The sequence below is a fragment of the Rosa chinensis genome, chromosome 1 (assembly GCF_002994745.2).
Source record: "Rosa chinensis cultivar Old Blush chromosome 1, RchiOBHm-V2, whole genome shotgun sequence".
Classification (NCBI taxonomy): domain Eukaryota; kingdom Viridiplantae; phylum Streptophyta; class Magnoliopsida; order Rosales; family Rosaceae; genus Rosa; species Rosa chinensis.
In genome coordinates, this window is record NC_037088.1 from 59,626,373 (window position 1) to 59,651,143 (window position 24,771).

The 24,771-nt window shown below is 36.1% G+C and overlaps 1 long non-coding RNA gene across 3 annotated transcripts; it reads left to right on the forward strand.

The window, feature by feature from the left end:
* The first annotated feature begins 6,739 nt into the window (after positions 1-6,739).
* On the forward strand, positions 6,740-8,760 carry LOC112179953. 3 transcript variants are annotated; one of them, XR_002928003.2, is made up of 6 exons: positions 6,740-6,992; positions 7,334-7,408; positions 7,504-7,577; positions 8,194-8,303; positions 8,467-8,572; positions 8,642-8,734. It is a non-coding gene; the product is annotated as an uncharacterized LOC112179953 (long non-coding RNA). The 3 variants fall into 3 exon arrangements; XR_002928005.2 differs by having other exon boundaries at positions 6,740-6,987; positions 8,467-8,760; XR_002928001.2 differs by having other exon boundaries at positions 6,741-6,992; positions 8,467-8,760.
* Positions 8,761-24,771: the final 16,011 nt, after the last annotated feature.

Here is a 24,771-nt window from a genome sequence, read left to right on the forward strand (position 1 = left end):
TTAAGGCTTAAACCCCTTTCATTTTATTAACTCTAACCGGATAAGTCTAGAGTTAACTACCTAGAGACAAAGTCAATTACCGGATAGGTCTCAATCATTTGCCCCTAAATGCATAAAGCTTAGAGTTTAGGTAACCAAGCAAGCAAACCAATCCTATCTCTAGGTGATTTTAGCTCACTACCCTCACATGCACACATGGTGTGCTTTCATGCTCCCTTTTTGCCTAGAAGTAATCAATCTCTAGGAAAAACTTCATGTCATGGCAAACACATAACTCAAATTGATTAGGTCTAAGTAATGCATTCAACTATTGACTTAGCATGTGAGAATGACAACATGAATTTTCATCAATTTATAAACAAAAGCATCAATCCAAGCAAGTTTGGCTAGGGCTTTCAACCCTAGCCCCAACTAGTTCACTACTCACACATAGCTAGATACACAAGCTTCAACATTCTATTAAACATCAAATACATCAAGAGATAGAGAGTAAATGGTGACTATTGATGATGCCGGAAGAGGTGGTGGAGATGGGTCTCCAAGAACATGATGTGGTGGTAGTCACCTCCTTCTCCTTGCTCCAAGCTCTTGATATTGGTAAGAATAGTGAAATTTGGGATCTCTAAGATGAGTTGTGGTGTTGAATGGTGGAGGAAATGAAGGTTGTAGTGGTGGAAATGGAGGTTTTAGAGGTGGAGATGGTGGTTTTAGTGGTGGAAATGGTGGTGTCTTCTCTAGAGAGAAAAATGGATCTTGGATAGGATGAAGATGATTGAATGGAGTCAAGAATTCTGAATAATTGGTCTTTGGCCTCTTTTTGATCAGCTAGGTGTGTCATCTTTGGTCCCCAAGTGTGCAAGAGATGCTCTTACACCATTGTCCCCCAAATGGTCCCAAATTGGCAAGGTGATAAAAGGACAAGGTGTAGGAAGATATTTGAATTCCAAGTGATGGGATATTCTCACCACCATGGTCCTCCTTAGCTGGAGAAAAGACCCTTCATGAGTGGCGGCTCGCCGGAAAAGTTTGCCGGAAAAGTTCGCCGGAAAAGTCGATTTGCAATTTTCTTCCAATCTCCGTATCTTCTTCCCCTAGCTTCAAATCTCCACATTTCAAGCCTCAAATAGTCATTTTATTCTCAATGCAAGGTTTCCTACAAATAAAAGGAAATGGATTAAAAAGGGTAAAATAGCATGGAAGACAAATCAATTTTCATAATTATGGGGCACAATTGCATAAGTAATTTGTGACTCAACAGTCATCATCCTTTCGACGAAGAGGATCCTTTTCAGGATCAAGACTATGGACGATCATGGGGGTGCTTGAAGGCTTGACCTTCTCAAAATGCCTAAGCATCTATCGACATGATGCTCAAGTTCTAAACCGAGACATAATCGTGTTCTCCCAAAATCCTTCATCTCAAACTACGGATTTCAAGTGTTCAGCGGTTTCCCTTAACTCTTTAAGGGCTTCTAATGAAGATCATGTCCAACATGAACCCCGATAGAATCCGAAACTTGTCATAGAAATGCGTGGGCATATCCCTTCCCAATCAAGTAGTCACTTTAGTGAGTGTTTCAACCTCTTTGTAAACGCGCTCCGTGGACTAGAACCTCTTAACTTGGGTAAATGAAGTTCGCCATGAACCATCATGTATACTCCGTATCTAGATCCCTATAGAGATACGTAGTGACCACATTTTTAAGCTGCATGTTCAATTATTCGGAAACTACCAAACTGACAGGGTAGTGGAGTGCAATGACATCCATTACGAGAGAATATGTCTCACCGTAGTCGATTCCAGGGCGTTTTGTGAGAAGCCTTGCGCCATAAGGCGAGATTACCATCTCTTTTTGTCACTACGCTTTCTAACGAAGACCCCATTAGTCAACAAGTTTTATGTTAGGAGGTGTTGGCATCTCTAGCTTGAAAACCTACCTCTTAGTTAGAGAATCCATCTTAACCTGGATCGCATCTTTCCATTTAGGCCAAAAGCTCTCTACGTTGGCATTCATTCATCAACGGAGCGTGGTTCGATATCATCTGACTCAACAAACTAATGCACAACAAAATGCGCAACTACATTATCAATCATGATGGAGTTTCTATCCCACGTCTCATGTACACTAGTGTAAGTTTCATAGAGCTCTATATTCTCAGGAATAGGTTCTGACGTTGAGGCGTCTCCCAACGATAACCATAACCTGGAAGATTCTCATGAGGCGGATTTTGAGTGTCTATGATTCAAAGATTGGAATGTGCCAAAGTATCATTCGAACCCACGGGCCTCCCACGCATCCTAGCTGGGGCCATGGCCTGTAACGCCAGAGTGCCACTCTCTTTGGCATTGGCGCCATGCCGACCTCCGTGTAGGGTGGCTCTACGTACTCTCGTAGGGACGTCCCTCCTTGCAGGCATATTTGTGTGATCTCGTCACTTTAATAGGGATCAAGATGAGACATAGTGGGGACAGACCACGGCAATTCCTGTCGTTCCTGTTGAACATCTGTGTTCTTATCTCCCCCGAACGACGGGAAGACTGTCTCATCAAAGTGACAACCCGCAAATCTAGCGGTAAAGAGATCGCCTTGCAAGGGCATTAAGTGGCGGACGATTATTGGAGTCTCAAATCCAACGTAGTTGCCCATTAGTCTGTAAGGACCTATCATAGTGCGCTGTGGCGGCGTAATGGGTACATAAATGGCTCACTCAAATGTGTGTAAGTACAAAATACGTGTATCCAGTCACTAGCTGTAACGCAGAGGTACAATGAGTGGCGGTAGGTCGTAGACGAATTAGCAAAGCTGCATGCGATATTGCATCACCCCAAGCGGATGTAAGAAGATTGGCGCGCATTACCAATGTTCGGACTACCATCGTAGTCATTTCCGCCAGACCAATTGGGTGTGTACATGGGAATGTGATGTCCAACATCAAGTCCATTGCAATATCAATTGAAAGTCTTTCGATGTAAACTCTCTAGCATAGTCAAATCCAATTGACTGAATAGGATGATCTGGGGAGTGAGCCCTTTGTCATATGATATGTGCTAGGAGTGTAGCGTAAGCAGCATTTATAGGTGGACAATGGCACAACACGTGACCGGCGTGTTTGCGTGTCAACCAACATCATGCAATATTTAAGCGTCCGCAAGTTGGTTGAATCAATCCACAAAATCCCTATGGATTCTTCGTAACAGAATGAGTAATGTCATATCCTTTGCATAGGACTGTCTCAGTCCTAATTTCCCTAAGGAACAGGCTTTGTTAAACGAGTGAGAGACCTTAGAAGCAACCATTGAGTATTTTGGTTAGGCCTGGGCGTCTAAAACGCTATTTTAAGCAAGTTGGTGATTGCAGCATCACCTGGGGGGCCATCACCATGATGGACGCCATCCATGGCGTCATGGATAGGGACTGCGCCATCCCTAGGCTGGTGGTGGACGGAAGCAGTGCCCTAGGCAGCTGCGTCGGTCACACTTAGTCTAGAAATCAACTTTTGATTCATGTTTCGTTTCACTCGAAAGAAATGATGATCATGTGAAGTCTTTTGTAGACGGATCATCATATCATGACTAGGATGATCTATCTTGTCGTGACAAAGCCAATATGTGTCTAAATCCAAGAGATCTTCTCTCATAACTTTAATGGATTAATAGCTTGAATAGTGACATAGAGTCCACTAGAGAGACACATAAACTTCTCTAAGATGCGTCTTTGTTCGCAATCATTAAAGGTGATACAAAGGAACTCATTTCCGTTCTCTACATGCATTTTCGCATGGAATGCGTTGGCTATTCATAGGGTAAGATTTGCCCTAAGAGCGTAGAGAGTTTCTGTGACAACTGTAATGAAGGTGCCATTTGGCAAGTGAAACTTGGGCTATTCCATGTCCTTGAATTAATATTGATGGCCCAGTCATCATAGTCACAAAGTAATATGCTTAGAATCATAATTGAGTCATAATGAAAAGAACTCGAAATTTTATTCATAAGCCAACATAGTACATCATTGTTTCTATGATCAAAGAAAATCTAATCCAATAAAAGTAATATGGCAATCGCCTACATCTCTTGGAAAATAAAAAGACTTAATCAAAATCGCCAGTTTCTGGGTCTTGATCCTTGTAGTCTTCCACCCTTAGATCTAGATCGCCATCTTGATCTTCTTGTTCCATGTAATTTGCTTCCCTTGCTTCACGATACGTCTTGTATGCGTTTGCAACATTCTGGGGTGCGGTACATGTTTTGGCCCAATGTTCAGTTGATCCACATCGAAAACAAACATCATTATGGTCAGGCTCCCTTGATCGAGGAGCCATTGGGGCGCGATTTGGACTACCTACGCTCTTGGTGGCATTACCACCATGGTTGGAGGCTCTGCCTCTCTCTCTCTTCACACGTTGACCTCCACGATTCCGTGCACGCCTTTCTCAGCGATTTCCTTCCTCTTTAGGGCGAACATATGGGCCAGAATGTCCAGAATTGTCCCTATTCTTAGGGTTTCGCTCCTTGCGTCCTCCATTGGGGGCGCGACTATGGTTAGACTCCGGAATAGGCTTAGTTCCCACGGGTCTAGCATTATAGTTCTTCACAAGGATATTGTCGTGCTTTTCAGTTACGTTCATGGCGCCAATGAGCTCATGAAACATTGTGATACGTCCTGCATTTACATCAATCTGATAATTCTTTGAAATCATCAGTGCAGAGATGGGGAAGGTAGAGAGAGTCTTCTCGATCAACATCGTATCAGTTTTGGCTTGGCCACAAAACTCCATCAGAGACTTGATACGAAGAGCTTCCGAGTTATAATCAAGCACAGACTTGAAATCACAAAAACGGAGGCTATGCCATCGCACTTCTAAATCAGGAAGCAGGGAGTCACGAACGTTGCCAAATCGCTGCTCAAGTTCTACCCATAGCTTTCTTGGCTTCCTCATTGAGGTATTCATTTTGGAGCGCGTCATTCATGTGCCTTGTCATGAGAATTATGGCTTTAGCTTGTTTTGCTTCAAAAGCAGTAGCTTGCTCAATGGAGAGCACGTTCTGACTAGGCTCTTGGATGGCTTCCAGAAGTCCATCAGCCTTAAGATGTTGGCGCACATCTCGGACCCACCTATGGTAGGCCAGTTGTCTCGAGTGGAACAAAGTTCAACTTGTTCAGGTAACTCATCCTGAAAAACAACACAAGATTAGGGTTAGTTTCGGAGCGAAAAAGGCTACCAAAAAAACTATTAAATTTCTGAGCGTAGTCGCTTCCAAGAAAATCTGATTCCGAGAGGGCTTTTGGATTAGATCGAAACAACGATGTATGTGGTCGATCGTTTTCTTCTTAACAAACTCTAAGTTTGGAGGACTCTACAAGCTCCAAGCTTGGAGTGAGCACGAACCCCCACAGTTCGGCTTTTGGTCTCCCCTATATAGAGAAAAGGGGGTAGGAGAAGGGATTTTGGAAGTCCCCGAAAAATAAGAGAAATTCAATTTAAAAACTCCAAAAAAAAGGGAACGTTTAATAAAAAATACCTCGAAATAGGTCGCCGGAAATTTTGACCGGAAAAATTGTTCCCAAAATGTCGCCGGAAAGTGGTCGGAAAAGTTGCCGGAAAAGTGTTGACCGACCGTTGACTGGGGTGCTGATGTGGCAAGTCGAAGCTGACGTGGCAGATCGGTTGATGACGTGGCAGCTGACTGGACGCCTGCGTGTATGTTGACGTGGCAGGGGATTATGCGGCTTGGCGGCTCGGCTGTTTCACCTGGGCTTCGCTGCACGTGGGCTGGGCTTGGGCTGCACAGGTTTCTTTCTTTTCCTTTTTTTTTTTTCTTTTTTCTTTTCTGCCGGTTCAGATGTGCTTGACGCCGGTGGCCGGTTTGGTTGAATTTTAGCCGGTTCCGGTGGTGAAGTTTCCGGTTCCGGGTTTCTGGGGTGTAGATGATGCAGGTGGCCGAGTATGGCGGCAAGAGGTAAGGGACTTTTGCTACTTTCGGTGGCCCGTTCGGTGGTTTTCTGGCCGGTTCTGGACTGCTAGAGTTGAGATCTTCAAGGTGGGCGGCGGTGGTTTCTGGGATTTGAAGGCTACGAATTTAAGATTTCAGGGTTAGGACTCGTGCTGATAATGTGTTTTAGGGAATCAGAAATTGAGAGATAATCGATGTGTATTCTCATTGATAATAGGGGCATCTTTATATAGAGGATTGCAATGCATAGAATCTCAATCATACAAGGAAAGTAATTCTACATTGATTAGGATTATAGATCCTTCTAATTAAATCATATTACCACTAGGTCAAGTAACCTAGAGTTTGGGCTAAACACAAATTAGGTTTTCTTTGAACAATAACCTATTTTTCTTCTTTAACTACTCATTACATATCATTCACATAGCCATAAGCAATGGTTATTCTTGTTGGAGTGAAAGATAAAGGGCAAGTGAGATTACTAAAGCTATGGTAATTTGTTTCCCCTTTTCACTTTTGCAAGGTCTATACACATCTCTAGTAGGGGTGGGCTCGCGAAACCGAAAACCGAAAAAAACCGCACCGATACCCGAACCGCAGCCGAAAAAAACCGCACCGAAAAGCACCGCACCGAACTAGGAAAAACCGCACCGCACCGAATCTGTTCGGTTCGGTTTTCGGTTTCGGCCCGGCAGAAACCGAACCGAACCGCAAAACCGAAACACTGTTCATTTAGGGAAAAACGACGTCGTTTTTTTATTAGGGTTTACTTACCTCGCTGTCGGCCTGTCGCTGCCTCGAGCCCTCGAGTGAAGTCGCCTACTCGCCCAGTCGCCCGACTTCGAGTCGAAGAGGATTAGACATATTTCATTTTCCTCTGTTCCTCAGTGGCTAAACTCTCTCGGCCCCGAGTCTCTCAATCGAATCCTCGCCGCCACCGGACGCCGCTAATCAATTCCGGCGACACACAGACCGGAACGCTGGAAGCCCTGTCCGTCTTTGATTTCCACCGATTTCCATCTCTCTTTCCATCGGTAAGGTTAGTCGAACTCCGTCTTTGATTTCCACCGATTTGTGTGTAGCTAGTTGATTGTATGAGCTAGTGTCTGGGCTCAAGGTGTGCGAAGCGATAATGGACTTTGATTTTGATTATCTTCAGTATCGATTTATCTGTTTATCTGTATCGATTTCAGTATCTGGGTTTGGGTGTTTGGGATTGGGTATCGATTTATCTGTTTTCAATTAATTTCAGTATAGATTTATCTGTTTTTGGTGTTTGGGGCTTTAATTTGGGATTGGGTTGGTGGTTTGCAAATTTGTTTACTGACTTGAATATTGATAATTTCTGGACTGAGATTTTCGATTTTGTGTGGATTACAGGTTTCGATATTGATAATTTTTGCAATGAGATTCTGCATTGAAGAAGACTCGGCTTCAGAGATTGAAGAATTCCAGGTTAGGTCTGATCCAAATTGAAAGGGTTTCTTGATTTCGTGGATGACTTGATGCTATTTGGTTTTTGATCTGGACATTCTCTGCATTTGTTTCAGGTACTCTGCATTTGTTTTGGCTGAGTGGTTCTAGACTTTCAGCCCCGATGAATAAATCATCTTCATCATCTCAGGTAGCATTTTTTTGTTTAAAATCAGTTTATGTTTGTTGATGTTGACTAGGTTGACAATGATAACACAGTTAAGGCCATCAATTTTGTGAGTGGGAGACCTTAGTAATGCAAATATGAATCCAAACAAAACAGAACTGATTGCTATAAATCCAAACAAAACAGATCTGGATAAATGTTGAGAATCCACCAAATATATTACTGTTTATATATGCAGTAAGCTAAATCTGTTATATATATGCAGTAAGCTAAATATATTACTGTTATATATGCAGTAAGCTAAATCTGTTATATATATGCAGTAAGCTAAATATATTACTGTTATATATATGCAGTAAGCTAATCAAAATCTGCTTATATATATGCAGTAAGCTAATCAAAATCTGCTTATATATATGCAGTAAGCTAATTGCAGTAAGCTATAAATCTGTTATATATATGCAGTAAGCTAAATATATTACTGTTATATATATGCAGTAAGCTAATCAAAATCTGCTTATATATATGGAGTAAGCTAATTGCAGGAAGCTATAAATCTGGGCTATATATGCAGTAAGCTAAATATATTACTGTTATATATATGCAGTAAGCTAATCAAAATCTGCTTATATACATGCAGTAAGCTAATTGCAGTAAGCCAAATATATATGCAGTAAGCTAATGAAGAGGCAATCAAAATCTGCTGCTACTAGTTCCAGTGCTAATCCGAAATCAACTTCTTTATCTCAGGTACCAATCTAAATCTCTGCAGTTTGTTTTTCTGTTTTGTGCTGGCATTATTGCAGTTTCTGCCTTTTGAGTCTAGCCACACACTGAAAAAATCAAATCAATTTTGAAAATAGGCTTTCCTATTACACTGAAAAAATCAAATCAATTCTGTTCTGTTTTGCAGATCAACACTAGTGTCGGAGCGGAATGTTACCTCCAAAGTCGAAGCCTTCAAAGTCGAAGACAATAGCAATCCGAGCTTGAGATTATGCTATTACCCTCATTCATATGTTGATGTTGGTTCCTTTTTTTTTTTATGTTTAATCTTTTAGTCAACTTATAAATTTTTAATTTGTGAGGTTAGTGTTGATGTAATGATGGACTTTTATAAACTTTGGACTCTATATTTTTTGACAATTTCATATATTGATGTTAGAATTTGATGGACTATATGAAATTATGAATTGAATTATATGGACTATGGAGTATCGAATTAGAGATTATTGTTTAGTGAAGTACAAAACATGCATTAGTAAACTTGTAAACTTCTTGTTATAGATTACAGGTTTGTAGAAACATAAAACTTCTCGAGTTACAATACCAAAGGTGTATATTAGGTAAAAATCTGTTTTTCAAAAAAAAAAAAAAAAAAAAAAAAAAAAACCGAACTGGGCCGAACCGACCCGAACCGCACGGTTCGGTTCGGTTTTCGGTGCCAACTTTCCAAAACGCAAAAACCGCACCGAACCGCACCGAATGTTATTTCGGTTCGGTTTTCGGTTTAGGCTCGGAACCGAACCGATCGGAACCGAACCCACCCCTAATCTCTAGCAGTCTAGCTGAGGTATCAAACGATACACACTTGGAGTGCGATATGGTTTCAACTTTCAAACCTGAGTAACTTCCAAGTAGTATTCAACAAATGTGAATGACATAAATTTTCAAGAGAAATTAGACAATAAAGGATGGAATCCTACAGTAACATTTTCCTACTAACCCTATAGGACCTACCCTTGTTTTTTAAGTAAAAGAAGACAGCTAATTTGTCCCCCATTTTTCATGCAATAACCAAGAGGGTAAAAAAAAGCAACTCTAATTAAAAAGTGAATTCACTTTTGCTGTTTCAACTTCTCTTTTGATCGACAAATGAAAAGATGATGTGGGGCTGACTTGATCATTTCTAGGGCTAGCTTAGTCGATCATTAAAATGATTGGTGGAGGTAAACAAATTATGATAATGCAATTAAGGAAAAGAAGGAAGGATGTTAAGTGGGATTTTGTGTTCATAATACCACTTGATTAGAGACAAAGCAACCAAATTAGCCCCAAATATTCAAAAGATTTGGCAAGCATGTCTATCAATGTTTTCAATACCGCCAACCACTTTAGAGAGAAAGAAAAAGCGTTAATAGTCCATCTCCAATGAGAATGCCTCCCATCCCCTTGGTGCCATGAATGTGGAAAATAATACAGATTGTGCAAACTTGATAGATAATTAAGTTGTTAAATTACACTATAGCGAGACACTATAGTGTCAAAATGACATTATCTTGCACAGTACGTAAGTCTAAAATTAGGATACTACTATCGGTACTTGCACAAAGTCGTTAGCGTATTTCTTTTACATGTACTAACATAATAAGTGCAAATGAAGTGCAAATGAGTGTAAGATTTCTTTGGTTGTATATCACTGCCTCTAAATTTGGTATACGTGTATATCCATCCAAATGGTACAAAACATAATCTCTCCTCAAATATAACTATAAAACTTGGGTCGGCTATGAAATTAGATCAGGAGTGACTTAACCGCCATAACCTTTTAAAGTTGCGTAGTACTATAGAACACTATTTTTTCGAACCTTACATATAAAGAAAACTCACATTACGCTTGAGGGTTTAGGTACACCACTACCTAAGAAATTGATACATCCAATATTTGACTATGAAAAGTGTGTGTAGTTTTATACATGCCAGATTTCCATTCTTTTTAAACAACCTTCCTAAGATCCTCATATCATCCTTATCTTTTTGCATGATTTAAAAGAAAAAAGAAAGAGGCATAAAAAGAATCCTGCTGTGTGCTAGCTAGCTCCTCGATCGCATAGTATGATTACATACCATTCTGCACAAGTAGCCAAATAGACAAGACATATATAGTAGCTAACTACGAACATTTTGCAATCATGGAATGGTACGTAACATGTGCTCTGCATGTGAAAGATAGGGACACCATCCCAATCAGTCATCGACACCAGAACAGATTCAAACAGAAAATTAAGTTGCGATCTGTTATCCCAGAATTAGGGCTTATCCGATACATCCAGTCGCCAATTGATCTAATTAAACTATCTTAGAGATATAAAGTTAGAACTTGAGCAGGGTTCAGGTTCGAGTTTTGACCAATGTCGGCAACTTGAGGAAGCCTCACAGCCAAACTCTAGCTGCAATTTAATTAAACATTAAATAAGAAAACAAATCATAGATTATATATATCAAACAATAATTCGTGATATGCTCCATTAGAGAATTTTGCATTAGTGTATCGATCCGAGAAATATGAAGACTAATAAGGTCGATCAAATTGTCCCGGTACGATTAATCATGAACTAAGTTAGAATTCAAATCGAAAGCCAAGGACCAAGTTCTATTCTAACTGAACTATTGGAACAAACTAAAGCATGCACTTTGGGAGAAACTGGTTGAAAGGTAGATGCCAGAAACACGTACAGAACGAGCCAACGAGACAGACAAATAAATAGGGTTTCAATTCAAAGACTGATAGAGAGAGTGCATGTGAACATGGTCGGGAAGTACGTACAGGATCACTGCTCTCACTGAAATCCAATCTAATGCTAGGGCTAGAGTTAGGGTTAGGGTTAAGGGAGTCAGTGTCTGTCACTGGTACTGGTTGGCTGTCCCTATTTTCCAGAAATAATAAAGAGTCCCGCAACCACACGTGCATTTCTGACACACGTACAACCCATTCGTGCGAAGACGTCAGAGAGCAGACAACGTTGAAAGGTGTTCTCTCTCTCTCTCTCTCTCTCTATCTAACACTCACACTCATGCTCTCCCACACGTGTGCGTCTTCATACCTCGTGTTCAGTAGCTGACCACTTTGACTGGTCTCACTCGCTCATCACTGTTGAGTAGCTCGATCACTCACTTCCAGAACACCATTCTTCTTCGTTTATCCACGAGAGAATTTCAACGGAGAAGAACTACGATCGGCGCGCTCTTAGTCTCTACGTGAAGGGGCTTTAAACCCGGAAAACTGGTATGTAATTTTGGTACATCTTTGGATTCTTGTCACTAAAGGTTTTGGTTGTTAATCAATTAGCTAGAGTTGCATTTAGTTGTTAATCAATTAGCTAGAGTTGCATTTAAATAGCTAACTCTAGCTATTGGACCGTCGATCACTCTCTATTGATGAAAAGGCAGTACCGCAGTAGGGTCTAGCAAAGCTCGGTAGAGACGGATGGTTCGAACGAATTGAAAAACCATAGAACAATTATATAAAGATTATAAATTATGCAAGAAATCCGTTGCATTACTTTAAAATTAAATCTGTAATTTATTTATTCAAAATAAATAATGCTTTGTTTAGAATTGGGCAAATCAAATTGAACTAGCAAAGATCACTTCTTCTGCTAGTGTGTGTGCGTGTATATATTTTTTGGGTAGTGCAAACTTTTGTATATATAATTTACCTTAAATCTATAGACTATACAAGTATACCAAATTATATCAGACCAAACAAAAAAAAGTATACCAATTATACAATCTTAGTTGGAATTCATATATATATATATATATATATATATATATATATACCTGTGAAGTTCGAGTTTTTGGTCACTAGTGTATAGATCATTTATGCAAATTTTCAGCCAAATTAATGATCGTTAAGGTATCTAACTCACTTAAACCAATGGACGGACTGAATCTGTCAACCTGAACTGTACTAGCTTTAAGGCAGTTATCAATGCCTTAACGATCATCATTTTGGCTGAAAATTTGCAGAGACGATCTATACACTAGTACTTAAAAACTGAACGGTAGAGATGTGGATATGCGACCGAAAAGTGACCAAAAACTCGAACTTCACACGTTAATTTTTAAAGCGGAGCTGCTCTCTAGATAAGATATATATATATATATATATATATATATATATATATAGTTGGAATTCAAAATTGACTGAGAGGAACCACTATATTGTATTATTTCTTACTGATTATTCAAAATTATAAAATTATTGACTGTCCTATCAATCTTGCATTATTTGCTTGACAAGTAGCAAATCAATCCAATTCATATCCTACACTATGTGACACGCAACAAAAATAATGGACGTGAATTGGTCAATGATTGCACAAAAGCACACCTTCTTCATATACTTCTCCCAATAAATTAAACCCAGATGTCCATATAATTCCACCCTAATTGATTGATTATGCTCTAGTCTTGTGAAATAACTAATATACACATAAATCTCGTTTTCAGCTTGAAAATGATTGTGTAGGGAAACAAAAACAATTATATCTAGAAGCATATGAGTAATTGGAGTTTAGTTGAGCACGCAAATAAAAGAGGCTAGCTAGGGATAGCTACATTACATGAATTGTAGATAAGATCTGAAAAGTTTTGGATCAAAAGAAAAAAGGAAAAGACAGAACCAACTTAATTGAATTGTGATCTTGAACTTTTAATCTAATGAAATTAATTTTTCGGTCCCCTTGTACACAGTGAAGCATAAATGACTTCAGGATTGGATAAGATATCGTGGTCCTTTGTAGCTTTTATAGCTGTGGTACAGTGTGGTTTAAGCACCTAAAAGAAAATTAACATTATGTACGTACGTACCCTCATCACGTTAAATATGTACTATGTTTCTAGCAATTATACCAAATGGTAATCAAAGTTGAAGAATGAGGATATTGGCTCTTAACGTACCGTATAGAGCGCAATAAAATTGTGTCGGCAAGCATCTAGTTATCTACATCACTTAATTTTCATTGTCCCACACCATTGTAGGTCAAGTATTATGTCTCGGAATTTATTGGTCTAGTTCATGAAGGATTCGTTATAAAAAAAGGTTGACATAACCCTAACAAATTAGTTTCCCTTGATGTCATGCATAACAATGGAGTACTGTTTAATCGCGAGTAACAATCTCGATCTAAAAAAGTTGATGAGTCTCACTCAACATGAAGTTTAATAAACAATATGTCTTATGCTAGTATCAAAATTGAAGTTAAAAATTGACGACATGATAAATTAGATATCATGATCATGCATTAAAGAAATTTGTCGTTAAACAACATATAATTGTAAGTCGATTGGAATTAAGTGCACGGACCCGTACCAACTTGGAAGTTGGATGACTTGGATCTAACTGCAGCGTATACACAGTTATCTGATCAAAATCATTGATATTGTGGTTGAGCTTCACTAATTTGGATATAACAGCGACCGATCGTAACCTAATAGCACCACATATCTATATAGTTGGAGTTTTTGTATAAAGTAATGGGACCTTGGGAGGGTTTCTAGTACTGTCACTTACACACGTGAGATTGAGATGGTTGTGGGACACTTGATCATCGACTACTACAAGTCTACAAGATAGACCTCGCAATTAGGGTTTGTTAGCTTTCCAACTTTTCTTAAGCAGAGGGTTAGGGTTTGACTTTGTATTAGATAATCAACATTTCAAGCTATAGTTTTTGCTTTAACTCTTCTTTAACATAATTGTTCGAGAATGATGATTAGAGCTGATCTAACTTGTCTGGAAACAACTGACATGCTTATATCTATACTTGTTTGTGTGATTATTATGTCAAAAAATCCTGCAATGAGATATTGGGAGATTGTATAATATTTTTAATCCTTCCAATGTTCTAAAAGAAAAACCATGTTCATTTAGATTATTAATCACCCACTTGAATTACAATATAGACCAAATATGCATATGTCAAGTCCAATTCATGCATTCAGTGAGGAGAGCAGTCAGTTTATTTAACCCAAGGGTGATCTTTTTCTCTTTGTAGTTATTTTATTTTTATATTTCTAAGAAGTTCGTTTGATTACAGTGAAGGTCATGCAGGAGAATAATTTTATTCTTAACAAATCATTAAAGAGATCTCTGTTTCACAGAGAATCGCAAAGATATGTTAAGAATGTTTCACAACATGGTTTTAACACCTTGGGATAATGAAAATGGAATAGAGATTTGAGGAATGTGTGTTTTACGGATCATCATATCGGATTCAGTACGGTTGAAGTGATCGAAACCCTACATAAAGTTGGAGGGAACAACACAAACACATGGATTCTGTCATGAAAAGCATGCTATACCAGTTAATTAACACGAATATTATAAAGCACAACATTGCGAGTGCTTGATTGTTAGGGATGATCATTATTTTTTACGGGGTTCTGACTTGTCATGCATGTTCCTCATGGGGACCATAATGTGGATATTGAAGTGAAGCAATATATGTTCTATCATATTCATCACCTCGATTTTTATTTAGAGTCCAACCCTAAATGTGTAATTGCATCCATCATACTACTCTCTCATTATTTTTCTATACACGTGCCCGGTTTGCTAGGGTTAAATTATCGTTGTAGAAGCTTCATTTGTGGGGTTCACGTACCCACCTTTGGTTGCTCATCAAAGAGTTCAGATAGATGGACTTAGTTTTATCTAGGGTTTGGTTTAGTTTAATGAAGACAATGAAAGGGAATGAAGGCGAAGCTAGACTTTAATCTCCACTTTAATTAACGTAAGTATAAAACATATGGAATCGGGTGGGACGATTAATTAACAAGCATGATGACATTCTCTTTAATTACATTAAATTAGATAGAACTTAAATTAATTGATTCTAAGAAACTATTTTTCGTTATCCTAGTTTTTGTTATTCTATGACAATAATACGACACAAATCTTTTGTCCATTATCACACGCAAAATATATAATTTTGGTTTCAACTCGCTTAACATATATATTTATATTACGGGAGACTTCGTCGCTCTCCCGTTAGTTGATTTCCAAGATAGAGTAAAATCCTTAAATAGTATCCGAATTATCACGAAATGCACTTTTTGGTACCCGCAAATTTTCAGGGAGTCTAGTGGTACCTGTAGTATCTCTCCGTTAGTCCTTTTAGTACTTCTGTCAATTATTCCGTTAAAGTAGGGATAAAATCATAAAAACCTTATTTTTTAATATTTTTTTTACAAATCTTTTATAAAACTAAATTAAACTTGGTTAAAAAAAAAAGAGCTAGAATTTAATTTAATTAGTGAATATCTACATTTACTTACTACTTCCACTGGTTAATCCTATTAATTGTTTGAGAAAAAATTATCTCATTAGTTGACCAAATGAATATATATTAAATTTTTATAAAAAAATAACTAAACACAAACAAAATACTTAAATTAATTACCCCAAGTAACCCGAGAATTGTGAAGAACGGATTGGGTATTATATTTATTTTTTTATGTGTCAAAATACTTTTTAATTATAGACCTTCAATATACTATATACCATAATTCTAGATATGAATGAAAAGACCATTTTACCCTTGTTATTTTACTCACATGGCCGCCACGTAGGCTTTTTTAACGAAATAATGGACGGAAGTACTATAAGGGCTAACGGAGAAATAGTGCAGGTACCACTAGACTCTCTAAAAATTTATGGGTACCAAAAAGTGCATTTCGTGATACTTCAGGTACCATTTGAGGATTTTACCCTTCCAAGATAACCTGCAAATTATCACCTTCAAGTCTCGACGTTGGTGGCGGTCCATTTTCGCCGGCGAGAGTAGGAACGGTTGCAGGAAGATTCGATGCGGTTACTCGCATGAAGTAGGGTCAGTTACTTTGCGGGGGTGATGTTGGTTACACAGCGGTTACAGGACAGTTGTCCACAACTTTTTTTTGGGTTGGAAAGAACGAATGGACCTATTGTTGTCCATAATGGGTCTTTGGTCTTGAAGCATTTTTAGAGACATCACAAGGCCAATTTCGATTGCTTTCAAGTTCCGTGAAATACAATTGTGTTCATGATATTTCCGTATGCAATGTTTCCTTATCGGTGGTACTCTTTCCTCGGTTCGGAGTTTTTTCTACTGGGTTTTTATCCGAACAAGGTTTTAACGAGGCCACCACCGTTTGTGTTCTTCAACCAACGGACTTCTAGATTAGGTTTAAGAGAAGAAGTGAAGACATTTTTTCACTTCTTCTGCTTTCTGGTTATAAGTAATTATTCTTGTGAAAGTTACAGGTAGCGCAGCTAATTAGTAGTGAGTGCGCTTTTGTTTCCTGACTTTCAAATTAGGTTGTGGATTGTCATTTTTGACTCTCCCATACTTATATCATGTACTTGTATCTCAATTGCGTTTAATGCAATTCATTCTCTCTTCTTTATAAAAAAAATAATAATAATAATAATAAAAAATAAAAAAAACAGTATATCAATTTTATTATTTTGAAAACCAAAGAGCTTGACATCTTTTAACGCCCATTTATCTTTTCAATTAAAGAAAAATCTTTTGTTTTATTTTTGTTGCGTTTGGAATATGTTTAAATAGTTAATTACCACTAACTACAAATTCAACCCAAATTCTTCCATGCGCAGGTCCTATTTTGAGAAAATTTGTGTTGTACAGCGAATTACCCATGCACAAAGCCCATATCCGTGCGACCTATTTTCCGTTTGTTTTATGTTAAGTTGAATTTATTAAACTACCCTCCTCTTAGTTAGGAATGTGTTTGCGGTTTAGATTTGGTTTCTTCTTCGTTCACAACGAAGCTCTGGTTCTCTTCCTATCTGCATCGAATCAATTGATTATTCATGGAGAATCAACTCCATAATTCTTATTCAAACAACTACTTAGGTAATTCACAATCGCCTCTATCTCTTAGTTTGTGTCTTTCTTAGATTTGGTATTCTTCTTGTTTTTTTTAGAGTTTGAAGCGTTTATTCAGAGATAGAGAGACAAATATCATTCTCGATTTCCTAGGAGTTCAAAATCATAATTCAAAAATGAAGTTATTTGTGCAATTGAGACGATTAGAAGTATGTGATCTTTTGTTTCAAATAATTAAAATTATATTTTTTTCTCTCAATTTCATTACAATTGTATTCAGAGTTGATTGGTTATACATGTTGATTTAAATCACTTCTTGCTAATGAAAAATTCTTTTAAATATGAAAATTTGAGATGCATAACCTAAACGCAACTCCTAAAGATATGATTTGTCTTGATCTAAATAAATTTGGAGTTGACATGGAATTTCCAACGTTGAGTCCACAAGCTATAAAATCTGGACCTTGAATCATTTAGAGTCAAAACGTAGACCTACATAGGCATATCTTGTTTGCTAAAACCCTCATAGGCATATTAGGTTTCCTATTAACCTTCAGTAATCATATCTGATTTTTTATTGAGCCTCAGTAGTCATATCTGATTTACTATCTAACTTTAGTAACCAATATGAATTGTTATTGAACCTCAGTAGCCATATTTTAGTTATTATTGACTATGAGTAATGATATTTGATTTGTTATTGAACATTGTTAATAGTTATGTGATTGTTGTTACTAGTGAATGTTAGTATGTACTTATGTTTGTAGCATTTACAAATTTGTGATTGAATGTTAAGATTTTGGAGTGTACTGATTAGCTGGCCTCTTTGTTACTGGAGGTTAGTAACATTTGTGAATATCATCTTCTGGAGGTACTCATGTCATGATTATTCTTTTTGGGTTATATATCCTAATCAAGACTGTTATTCAGGTTTCCAAAACACATGGATGAAGTTGTTTAATGTGGTCTTTTGGGTCGACATGGTTGGAATACTTATAAGGGATAAAATTTGTTTAGTCCCTATAATTTGCTTCTCTCGTCGTTTCAGTCCCTGATATTCTAATTTAATTTAAAAACTCCCTGACCTCACAATTTCCCTCCAATAAGTCCATTCCGCGTCAAATTAGGAGTTGATTTTGGGTGAAATGTCCAATATATCCCTCTGTTATTTCTTTTTCTTTTTTTCCTTTCTAATTTATTTTTTTTCCTTTTTAATTTCTTTTTTTTTTTCTTTTCGTTCTGCCTACTTTCTCCTTCCTCAACCCACCAATCCCATTCCGATCAAACTCCACAACCCATATGTTTTTCTCCCCAAATTGAAACCAAACCCAGCAAAGACCTAGCCTGGCGGTGTATAGATGGACATCGAGCAAAAACAAGAGGCTAGGAGCTGATCGATCACTTCTTCACCTTCTCTGAAGCCATCTCCCCCATTGTCTCTTAGCGGATCCGCCCTCATCTCCATCGTCACCAACGCCATCTCTCAAACATAAGCAGATCCCATGCAAGCAGCTCGGAAATTCGCCGCTCAACCACTCCCCTCTTGTTTTCACAGCCTACTTCTCTCTCTCCCACTCAAGTCCCACTTTCTCTTTCCACATCATGCCTCAATTTGAAAACTTTTCACTGAAAACTACCATTTTTTCAGACTCTGAGGTTTTTGGGTCTTGCTCAAAATGGTGATTTGGATTTTGGGTCTGGTTGAAATGGTGGTTTTTGATGGCCAAGTTGACCAAAACCAGAAGTGAAGAAGAAGAATAGTGATGGAAAAGAAAAATGGTTGCCGGCGTGGAGAACAATAATTGGGGTTTCGGGTCGATCTGGATTGGTTCGCCGACGTGGCGCTACTAATGCAGCAGAATATGATGGTCATTAAAAAGGAAAAAAAGAAATTAAAAAGAAAAAAAGAAAAAGAAAAAAAGGAAAAAAGAAAAAGAAAAAAGGAAATTAAAAAGGAAAAAGAAATAACAGAGGGATATATTGGACATTTCACCCAATGCCAACTCCTATTTTGACGCGGAAGAGACCTATTAGAGGGAAATTGTGAGATCAGGGAGTTTTTATATTAAATTAGAATGTCAAGGATTGAAACGATGAGAGAGGCAAAGTACAGGGACTAAACAGTTTTTATCCCTACTTATAATCTATCATTTTAAGTTCATTTGTGAGAAACTTGTAGTAGTTTACTTATCTTTTTATAATAAATGAAACTTTGATATTGTAAATTCTATAGAACCTTAATTCTATTGACAATTAGATCTTTGATTATACTAACCCGAATTCTTTATAGTCTTTGTTATTGCTTTTTAGTAAGTACTGATAGTCAATAGAAAATGTTGTTAGTATAGTAATGCTCACTAGTAAATATTGTAAGTATACTGATGGTCAATAGCAATGGCAGTAAGTATACTTACTCAATAAAAATGCTAGTTACTAACTGTTAGTAACAATGACAACAAGTATACAAACTCTCAAAAGAAACATCAATAAGTATATTGACTCTTAGTAGTAATGTAGTAAATAGACTGACTATTAGTAGTACTTGTGTCTTATTGTTGCGTCTTCTTTCGGCAAGTTTAGCATTTGGATTATGCTCTTCAAAGGTTCCAGCAGTTGGGCCCTTTGTATGATTTTAAGAAGTGTTTCTCCTCTTTTTAGTTTTTTCTGAGAAAGATTTTGGCCTAGTCCCTCTTTCTCTTCTGTATTTTTTCTCTTTCATTCAATAAAATTTTGAGTAAGGGGACAGATTACTCCCTTATCTCGCTTCCAAAAAAAAAGAAAAAAAAAAAGAAAAGGTTCGCTCTACAATTCATATTGTTGATTATCATTGGTTACTTTATTTAATATTAATTTTTGGAGGCTTATATTTTGTAGTAGATAAAGTTTAATATTGCTACTGACAATCAATAACAATATCTTAAAATGGAATATATAAATGTGACGGCAATCTCGTTATTAATCACAACTTGAATAAACGTGGTGGCAATCTTGTAATTAATCACAACTTGAATAAATGTGGTGGCAATCTCATAATTTATGACAACTTGAATGTTGAATTACAATTTGAATTCATTTAAGTGGTTTTAAAGTGACCGCACGGATTTTCAGTATCTTGCTCATGGTAATTTGACCAACTGACTTTACCTTAAATGAGCTTCAAGAAATACGATTTCAGGAAAATGAAAAATAAACTAGGGATAAGATAGAGAAAAATGGAATTAAACAAGTACCTATTAAACTATTCATTGCTACATACTCTGCCGTCCTTTCTATATGTGCCTGATCTCTCTGTTTATTTGTCCAGGATACTCTCAACATATGCTTTTATGCTTTCTATATAGGGGTTTTGTATAGATCAAGAGATGCGAGTCCACAAGTTGCTTTCCATATATGGTTGATACTGATTTGGGATCGAGTTAGGCGTGCTCCTCAACAAATTATAGTAATTTATACTCCCAATCAACCACTAAATTCATATAGCTAGATTCAATTTCATTGCAAATCCCATGAGAGACTATATTAGTTATTTAGTCATACGTTTCCCTCGTTGTTTGGATGACTTCATTAGATTTCAAAATTAGAGTATTTGTTAGAGTTTAGATTTAAAAGACATTAGACTTCCTCTCGTTCAATTAAATAAAAAAAATACTTCAGTGCCATCTCTATGATGGACACTCATTTGCATTTTACTTAAAATTGCTTTTTGAAAAATCAAAAGTGCTTTGAATGTAAGTAAAACAACACTTTTGCTCACCTAAGGGATTGAGAGAAATAAATGCATCTCAACTACATAGATCTCATTAGATTTTAAAATTAGAGTATTTGTTAGAGTGTAGATTTAAAAGACGTTAGACTTCCTCTCGTTATGTTTTTTTTTTTTTTTTTAAAGAGCTTTGATGCTATCTCTACGATGGAGACTCATTTGCAGTTTATTTTAAATTGATTTTCAAAAATTCAAAAGTGCTTTAAATGTAAAACAACACTTTTGTTCAAATAGACAGTTTTAAGGGATGAGTAATTATAAATACACATCCCTTTTTTCTTAATACACACCCAGTCAACATATTTTTGTCATTTTTGCTCCAATTTTTCTTTTTTTACCCTTCCCTTTCCTCTGTCTCCATACTCAACTACAATTCGTTATCTTTCTTCCGATTTATACAGTAATTGCAATAACAACCTATTCTCTTCCATCCCAGTCTATTTTTTGTTTTTCTTTGATTAATGATTGATTATTGAATTTCTTCCAATTCAATACTATTATTTTGGTCCTTTGATCTGAAGTTCTTCCAATGCTCAAGTTCCTAGTCCATGCCTTTTGTTTATTTGCCACTATTCCAAATGAAATGATGACTGAACATTATATGTTCTTGTATGTACTGTAATATAAAGAGTTTTGAAGGTTTGAGTTTGATCAATAAGACAACAACATCTACAACTCTTCAAGATAGATACTAATGCGTAGAGGAAACTAAAAACCGTTTAGGTTTATATTAGATGCTAATAGTTTGTTTTTAAATCTCTTCTTTGCCAATGAATTTTGGCATGATTTCTTGTTGGTGGACTCCCTGTGTTCTTCTGGTGAACCCACATTTTTTTTTCTGTATTATTTGAGAATAGGGTAAATTTGAGATTTAAAATTATTCAAAAAACTGGGGTGTGTATTAAACAAAGGGAAATGATATGGGGCCTCAATGAGGCCTCAAATCATAGGTGTCATGCCATGTAAGAAAATACAAATTTTATTTTCAATTTCACATAATATATCTTGCCACATCATACTATGAGAAAGTCTTAGATAGGGGCTGCCACGTGGTGGGGCAGTGAGGCTCTCCAATCAGAAACCCAAAATTTTTCTCCTTGTCCCGAAATTGTCCTTGTTTTTTAAAGTACAATACCCAAAACACCCCCTCTGCTGAGCAGTGATTGGAAGGCCTCACTGCCCTACCACGTGGCACCCCTACCCAAGACTTTCTCTCATACTATTGCAACACCAACTTTACCCTTTTACATTTCCTTTTAGATGTTAGGCACTGAATCAATTACATTAATGAATTTAATTAGGTGACGAAAAGAATATCAGCTATTAATTATGTATTAATTTAAGAGATATGTCTATAGTTTCTTTGACAAATATTTTTCTTCATTTAGTTAAATTTTTTCCTTTAATTTTTCTTTCCAAATGGTATTAATATATTGAATTATGTGCCAAGAAATAGACGTTTAACTTTTCTTTCCAAATATTGATTAATTTCATCCAAAAAAAATAGCATTAATAAATTGAATTTGAAAAATACTTATGTCTAAATTAAGGGCACGTTTACTTACTTGGAAGGAAAGGGAATGATTACGGTGTAAAAACATTCCTGCGTTTACTAACACATAAAGCAATCAGAATGATTCCGGGTAAAAGAATTCATGCGTTTACTAACACATGAAGGAATCGGAATGGATGTAGGTCCCACCTCCTTATCAGGAATCGATTCCTGAATACTCAAGAATTTGATTCCGAAGGGGGGATATGGGTTTAGGAATCATTCCTCCGGAATCAATACCGATTCCTTTCTTCTCTCATTCCACTTGTCTTTGATTCATGATTATTTTCCATTCCAAGTAAGTAAACGTGTCATAAGAGGTAAGAAAAAATTCCCACATTAGCAGCCATGATTTGATATCTACAATCTAGATATAAGGGAAAAACAAACAAAAAATAATGAATTCAAATCTAACTTTTAAACCCTACCTACATAAAGAGAATATACAATCATATGAATATGTATTTTTCACATTATATTTCTAAAATTTGTAGGAACCCAACAAAGGTTGAATTCATATACATGTGTTATGCAAATCTATTAATCGAGCGTACGTGCAAATCTATTGATTGAATTACATGAATTTTTCTGTACTCTGGATTGATGTTGTTTGAGAAATTTTAAATACACACGCCTAATCACTTAATACACATCCCTATTATTTTATATTTCAAATTAGATTTTGTAGGTAGGTTAAATTACCAAAACAGACATCTATGCATTAGAAGAAGAAAAAAAATAGTCATATTTTCCTTATATTATTCTATTTATGTATAATAGTTAGATAAACACAACAAATTTCTATACATGGCCTCCCAATTTAATACAAGAATAAAGTTAGAAACTATCTAATTTAATTTTTCCTTAAATAAATTGTAATTAGATGAGGTTAGAGACCATAATATTTAGAATTTCAAAATCAATAGCATTAAATATTTTTAAAACATATCGCTTTACTCCCATTTTTAGTTAATTTCCTTTTTTGTTCTAAGAGTTATGATTAATCAATTTATTTTCTAATATAAAACATCACAGGTGAAAAAACTTTGTAATTGTTAATTTGTTTGGCCCCTCTAATGACAACTATTAAGTTCCGCCACTATGGAGAAACTACTGGTATAGTTTTGGTTGAATGTTCAACTCATAATTTTATACTTGATTAACATGATGTTTGATGGATGAGAGCTCAAATAACACAAAGCCTATTTATATGCATCTATTTAAAGAGAAAAATAATAAATCTTTATGGATTTCTCAATAACTAACACAAGTAATCAATATGGTCATTTATAAAATGTCAATATACTGGAATATACTAATCATATTAAATAGTAACCTTAATATAGTCAAAAAGTAGGATATTTCATGATTTTTGAGATTAAGGGTATTTTAGGTACTTTGGGTTGTGTATTTAGTAAATTATTAGAATGAGAAATTAAATGGGTGGTGTATTAAGTATGGAGTGTGTATTAAGTAATTAGGGGTGTGTATTTAAAACTTCTCATGTTGTTTAAATCTAAGCATGAGTGTAATGAAACGAAGAAAAAAAATGAAAGAAAGCCAATTTTTTTTTTCTTTAGAAAAAATACAAAATAATTTAGAATGTGTTTGGATGAGGGAAAAAATGATGGAATTTAATTGAAAGTGAGGATTTCATAATTCCTAAAATCCAATTCCCTTGTTTGACATTATCACATTGGAAATTTTAAATTTCTCTGTGGAAAAAAATGAAGGAATTCGTTATTTAAATTCTTCACTTCAATTTCCACCAAAATAGGTGCCATTTACGAATTCTTTTGCAGTATTCAATTTTTATTTCCAAAACAAAACTTTTTTCTATTTTATCTTTTTATTTGTTTTAAACTTTCTTAATTTTTGTGTAATATTCTAAATAGATGCAACCAAACAATAGAAATTGCAATTAATGAAATTTTAGATTGATGGAGTTAAAGATTCCATCATTTATAAATTCTTACGAATTTTATAATTTTGTCATCCAAACTCACCGTTAGAGTCATTTTGGAACTATAAGATTGTTTTTTTTTCAAGAATTACATAACATGATTTGACAAATAGGTAATGTGTGTGGATGACATGACATGACACCTAAGATTGATGCCACAAATCTTAGGTCTCATTGAGACCACAAATCATTTTCCTCAAATTGGGATGTGTATATAAAAATTCCCTTAAGGGATTGTGAGAAATAAATGTACCTCAACTACATATATTAAATTTAAAATATGAAATTATAACAATTTAAAACTGTGTATTTGTTTTTAGCAA